The following is a 6,911-nucleotide window of genomic DNA, read 5'->3' as shown; positions in this document are numbered from 1 at the left end:
GAAGATATGAGTTTGGATCTCCAGTACACACACACACACACACACACACACACACACACAGATTAATGAAGTATATAAACCAGATCTGATATGTATTTATAGATGGATGTAAATCTTTATGTTTAAAATAGTGCTTTAACCATATTTTTCTATCTACATGGTCTTTGTTATTTTTAATAAGGTAGAAATTTCTGGGTTGTTTGGATTTATCTTTTGTAGAGATAGGGTCTGGCTATATATCCCTGCATGTTGGGAACTTACTAACTACATATCTTAGGCTGTCCTTGACCTTGCTGGATTCTCCTGCTTCAGTCTCTCTAATGTGGGGATTCCAGGCATCTTCTGACCTGCTGGGCTGCATGCCTGCTCAGTGGCAAAGGTAGATCCTTTGTCAGTTCCTGTCTGGGACTGAAGGTCTGGAAGACTCCTGGAGAGTTGCTGGTCTTCAGGCTGTGTTGGAAGGTTGAAGAGCTGGAGTCTGTGTGGGTAAAGGACAGTGGCCGCAGAGAGACACAGCAGTGCTCTGCCCCGGGTCTCTTCGGGTTGGGATACAGCACCCATGATGAATGAAGGCTTTCTCTCCTTAGCTAGTCCTTCTGCAAATGTCCCCATAGACCACCCAGGGAGGTCTGTCTCATAGTGGAGTCCAGATCCTGTCAAGGTGACAATAAGATTAATTATCACAATGGATGTGGGGTGTAGCTTGGGTTCAATGTCAATACCAGAAGACAGATATTAGTGTAGACTTCAGAATTCAGACAACTTCACCCCTCCTCTCCCTCCCTCTCCCTTCGCCCCTCTCTGTCTGTCTGTCTGTCTCTCTCCCTCTCTCTCTGTCTGTCTTCCTCTGTCTCTCTCCCTCTCTCTCACTCTCTTGCTCTGTCTCCAGCTCCAGTTTTAGGCATTTTTGCCTCACCCATAGATTTGTTTAACTGCCCCACACCTGCTGACACTTCAATCAAGACACTAAACTGCTCCATTACTGAGAAGGAACTCTGGTGGCTCCTTCACTTATATCCTTGTCCATCTCCTGCAAACCAGCAGGCTCCACCCATCTCTGCAGTTCTCTCTTGTAGAGAGCGTGCTGTCTGAGTGATGTCCCCATGGGTGTTCTCTGACTACTGAGCGTTTACTTGGTGATATCCACCTACCCACAGCTCCTTATTGCCCAGAAGTAGCAATTTTGTTTCTTCAGCCTGCTCAAAGTGTTTCTCATCTGCTATCTGAGGAAAGCTGCTAAGAATTCTAGTCATAAGGCTTTTGTGTAAACATAAGTTTTATTTCTCTGGCATAAATGACCAAAATGTGATGGTTCTTTCTGTTTATACTAGCAAGATACAACAGACCTCATTTCTCAGAATCCCCGTCCTCAGTTCATGCTATCAGTATTGTTTCATGTGTGTGGTGTATGTTTGTGGTGTATGTGTGTGGTGTATGCATGTGTTTGTGTGTGTGTGCGGGTGTGTGCGTTCATACCCAGAGGCCACAGAGGACATCATGTGTCCTGCTCTGTCACTCTTTGAGATGGGGTCTCTCCCTGAGAGCCATGGAACCCCAACAATCCTCCTATCTGTCCTAACTAATCTGTCCTCTCCAGTGCTGGGACCTCAGGCATTCCTGTGGCCATGCCTTCCTTTTTATGTGGGCACCGGGATCTGAACTCAGGCCCCCATGGTCACACACCAAGTATTTTTATCTGCTGGGCCATTTTCTTAGCGTACTATTACACTTTTAAGTCAACCATTCTAATTGATGTTCTTGGAATCTTGATATGGTTTTAATTTGCATTTTACAGTGGGGTGTGTGTGTGTGTTCAGTGAATGCTTTTCTCTATTAGTCCTTTTTTGCAGTGTGTCTTGGTTTTTGAATGAGACACTTCTGTTTTCTACATGGTCCTAGACATGACCAAGGAGCAGGGGCCTGCCCCTCTCTACCTTATGCTTCCTCCCCATCAGGCCATCTTTGCCCAACCCCCAACCCCAGCTCTTCTGGGCACTGGCAGAGACCTGATAGTTAGAGTCAACCACAGGTACAGTCTGGGACCGTAGGCCAAAGTTGTTCTTTCTCTTTTGTACTGAATGCTTTTGTGTCAACTTGACACAGCTGGAGTTATCACAGAGAAAGGAGCTCCAGGTGAGGAAATGCCTCCATGAGATCCAGCTGTAAGGCATTTTCTCAATTAGTGATGAAGTAGGGAGGGCTGGTAGTCTTGCATTCTATAAGAGAGCAAGCTGAGCAAGCCAGGGGAAGCAAGCCAGTAAGTAACATCCCTCCACGGCCTCTGCATCAGCTTCTGCTTTCTGACCTGCTTGAGTTCCAGTCCTGACTTCTTTTGGTGATGAACAGCAATGTGGAAGTGTAAGCCAAATAAACCCTTTCCTCCCCAGCTTGCTTCTTGGTCATGATGTTGGTGCAGGAATAGAAAATATGACTAAGACATCTTTAGTTTTCTAGGTCTTAGCTCCCCAGAAAAATCTAACTCCATCTCAGTGTCTACTTTCTGGAGAACTTCCTGGCATTTTGTGGTACTCAGTACATTTGACTCACTCATTCTCTGATAGATCTGAATTTGCTTCCAATGCCCACATCCATGACACACACGGATGAACAGTTTTCTCGTCTCGTGATAGTCCTGGATGGGAATTTCCTCCAATCATCTACTCCCTTGGATGTGATGTCTGAGTTTTATGGGATGTAGTCATGTTCAACTTCATAATGTGCATTCAGATTGTGCTCCACAGGGTCTGCATCAGTCTGTGTTGGCACCCATGTCAGACCCACTTCTGTCTGTCTCCCAGTTCCTTGCTTATGTCTTGCTTATGTCTTCCTTGATGTATTTGCTATCACTGTGGGTTTCCCTATAGATCACTTAAATACTTTACTGCTAATACAGTGAATCACTGGCTTCTCCTTATTGATTTTCAGAATTCTTTATATAGTTTAATTCCTAAACTTTTGTTAAGTTGAGGAACGAGAAGCATTTCAGCCCATCAGCTTGGTGATTTTGTTTTGTTGAATAGAAGTTTGTAGCCTTTAAAAAAAATGTTTTTACTTTCCTTTTTTCCCCACATGTATAGGTGTTTTGCTTGTATGTCCGAGTGTGCAGTGCCTGCAGCATCAGGAGAGGGAGTTGGATCTCTTGGAGTTAAGGATTGTTGTGAGCCACCTTGTGGGCACTGGGATCCAAATTCTAGTTCCCTGCAAAAGCAACAAGTGTTCTTAAAGCAGGAAGCCATTCCTTCAGAACCAAAGTCTGCTGCTCCACTCCCATTCCATCTTTGTTTACCTCGGGACTTAGGGTTTTCAGGTCTTGTTTGAGAGAACTTGCATTGTTAGATCGATCAGGCAGTGTTTTCCTCCGTCTTTGGACTGACTTCCCATGCAAGGCCTTCACTGCGTCTGGAGCCTACTGTTTCAGTCTTTTCCAGACGGTGAGAGATTTGATCTATCATAGTGCTGAGTTTTCCATTTGTCCTTTTACCTTCACAGTTTACAGTTTGAGGTCTCCGCTTCCATTGTTCTGTGCTTGAGCCGACACCATTTTTTTAAAGAATTCTAGAGCTTCATTGCATACTTTAGTATCTTATAGGACAAGTTCCATTTTACCATTCATGCATTCGAGTTTTTCATACGTCTTAGAAGGAACTCACGAGAGCTCTTAACTACCACAGTTAAGGATTAGACTGGGGCCAGATGCCTTTACGGCGAGAGCCAGAAGATTCCATCAAAGAGTATGGCTTCCTTCTCACTGCATCTTTTTGTGACCAGTGGTTCTTTCAGAACATGGTCTGTGTGTTCTCAAAACTTTAGAGTTTGGGACTTCCTTTACAATCGCTACGTGGTCAGTTTACTGGAATACATACGCTCTGTGTGCACGTTCTTCCTCTGCTGAGGTTGGAGGCCCATATGTCAGTTTGCACTCATTAAATGCCATTCAGAGAACCTGTATATTTGCTTATGTTTTTATAATGCTGGTCAGTGCCTGAGAGTTATATACTGAATTCGGTCACACTGTTGGTTTCTTTTTTTGAGCTTATACTTGAGAATAATTACCCGTATGCTGTATCTTGATCTCACATTTCTTCTACAAAGATGCATCACACCTACCTTGAGCGATACAAAAGGAGAGTGAAGGATGCAAGGAGCCTCCTAAGACTTGTCCAGCCTGACAAGTCACCGTTTGTCCTCTATGTTCTATAAACTCTTCCATACCTTAAATTGAAGTAAATGATAAATGATACATGTCTTAAGAGTAAACATACGTGCACCTATTCATGAAAAACAAATTCTTTAGAAAACATAACTGAAACAGGATCATGTGTCAAAAACAGAGTTCCCGAATACAGTGTCTATTAGTAAAGTTTTACAGCTGTCTCATACATTACAGTTCTCCTCACTTTGTCTTACCAAGGTTTCTACATTGTATTTGGCTAATCTGCCTCTTAAGTCTGCTTGTCCCAAGTTGCAGAAAATATTAAAAAAGTGAACCTGCCAACTCTCCATGGGGTCAGAGAACCCCTGTTCCTGCCACTCACCAACTGGACCACAGGGCTCCAGCGGGCCATCTCTTGGACAGGTGCTCTCGAGTTCTTCTGCTTGCATGCAATGCCCCACACACCCTATGATCAGCCATCTCAACACCCAATTACCCAGTATAAACATGACTCTTAAAGCTTAATTATCCAATCAGATTTATATAACAATAAGATCACAATTTACAAGATGCCAATACAATAATTTCAGAGCCGATTGATAGTGATAAAAGCTTTACCCCAATTATTCTAACTTTGTGAAAATCTTAGCTGCTTGTGGCTGTTTAAAACCACGTGAGATCAGGATCTTCTTCCTGTCCATCTGCCTCCATGTTGACTTCTCCCCCTTCTCCTCCTTCTGAGACCTCTCTAATCTGTCTCCCCAACTCCTAGCTCTGCCTCCCTTTTCCTGTCCAGTCACAGGCCTGCCACTGCCCTAATGTGATTGGAAAGGGAAAATCCTGCAACAGTCCCATTGGTATTGTCATCAGCTCTGTTTTAAGGAGCAGAACTGATGACTGAGCAAGGAAACGTAATTTGGGTTATAAAATTCTTGTTTTAATAAAAATTCCTTAAACAGTACAAAAAAAAAAAAGATTGCTGCCTTGTGATGAAAAGCCTTTGCAAAATTACAAAGGCAGTGTCTGAATAAATGATTATAAACTATTAAAACTCACATGTATGTCATCCCTTTTATTTATGTAGATGAAATCACATGATGTTGGTTGTCCCGTGACTTGCCTTTGTTGCTGAACAGTAAATATCTCAGAGTATTGTTTCTTTCAAACAATTATAGCTTTAGTGGGATTTAGTTCACATACAACTGAAGTGGAAACTTTAAGGGTTCCTTGGAGAGTCAGTTGTGTTGAATGGTGTTTTGCTGGGACAAACACATGAAGAAGGAATGTTTTCCTGTAGTAGACCCAGGTGAAAGACTAAGGCAAACTCATGAAGGAACGTTTCACTAAAGCAGACACAGGAGAGAGGATGTTCTACTAAAGCAAACACGTGAAAGGACACGTGATGGAGGATTCTTTGCTAACAACACACATGCATTGGTCCACCTTACATTGCGTATTTGAGATCCATTGTCAGGACTCCACTGACTTGAACTGCACGTGCTGAGGCAAGGCACATGGAGGACACGAGATGTTTGGAGGGTATAAATAGGACTCCATGGACAGTGACAGAGACAGAGCTTGGCTTGCTGGTACGACTAGCTGTGCAATGTTTGTGGGTCTCGAGACTTTGCTGATCTTTGCTTCCCTGAGAGAGGCACAGCTGAGAACTTCTCCTGGTGTTCCTGCTGGTTCCTCCGGCTGACTGCTGAGGCCTGGATGTCTCTGCTAGGTAGTGTCACTCCTGTTGCTAACTCAACTCTACAGAACTGGACTGCTGGTGTATCTGTGAAGTGTTTGTGAGTGGATAGAGCTGCTGCTGACCTGTGAACTGAACTGCTGATTTCCAGACAAAGAACTTTTATAAACATATTTACTTTCCCCGTATCCGTTCTTTTTCACTACCTCTGGTGGGTAGTGGTGTACAATGGAGGTTAAAGCATTTAAGAACCATTATTAAAAATAGGATTTGAAAAAAATTAAAGTTCCCGAGTATTGTTATTTTCAAGCAATAATAACTTCAGTGGGATATAGTTCACATAAAACATTTATTCTCTTAAAGTGTATATGCAATGACCTTTAAGCATATCCAGAGTTGTATGCCTCTGACCACAATCATTCAGAGCATCTTCATCTCCCCATCTCAGTCAAATGTTTTATTGCTGTGAAGAGACATCATGATCACATCAACTTTTATGTAAGAAAGCATTGAACTGGGGCTGGGTCACAGCTTCACAGGTTTAGTCTGTTATCGTCATGGTGGGGAGCCTGGCAGCACGCAGACATGATGCTATTCAGTAGCTGAGAGCCTTACATCTGGATCCTCAGGCAGCAGGGAGAGAAAGAGAGAGAGAGAGAGAGAGAGAGAGAGAGAGAGAGAGAGAGAGAGAGAGAGAGAGAGAGACTGGGCCTGGCTTGAGCATTTGAAACCCCCAAACCCACCCACAGTGACATACTTCCTCCAGTGAAGCCACACATCCTCCTACGCCTTGTCAAGCAACGCCATTCCCTGAAGACCAAACACTGAAATATGTGAGCCTCTGGGGGCCATTCCTATCCAAACCACCATAACCGCCAAAACCTCTTACATTTTCTCTCACCTACAAAAGTGTCCATATTTTGTCCTTTACTGAGGTCTCAGTTGGGACCATTCCTCAGCCAGGGACACCACGAGTCACATGGTCATGTAAGGCTTGGTCCTCAAGGGCTACCATGAGCTAATGTCCTGGTGAGCCAGAGGTCTGTACTGGCAGAAAAATGG

This window comes from Mus caroli, chromosome 6 (assembly GCF_900094665.2).
Source record: "Mus caroli chromosome 6, CAROLI_EIJ_v1.1, whole genome shotgun sequence".
Taxonomy (NCBI): domain Eukaryota; kingdom Metazoa; phylum Chordata; class Mammalia; order Rodentia; family Muridae; genus Mus; species Mus caroli.
The sequence above is the reverse complement of the archived record's forward strand: the minus strand, read 5'-3'. Positions refer to the sequence as shown.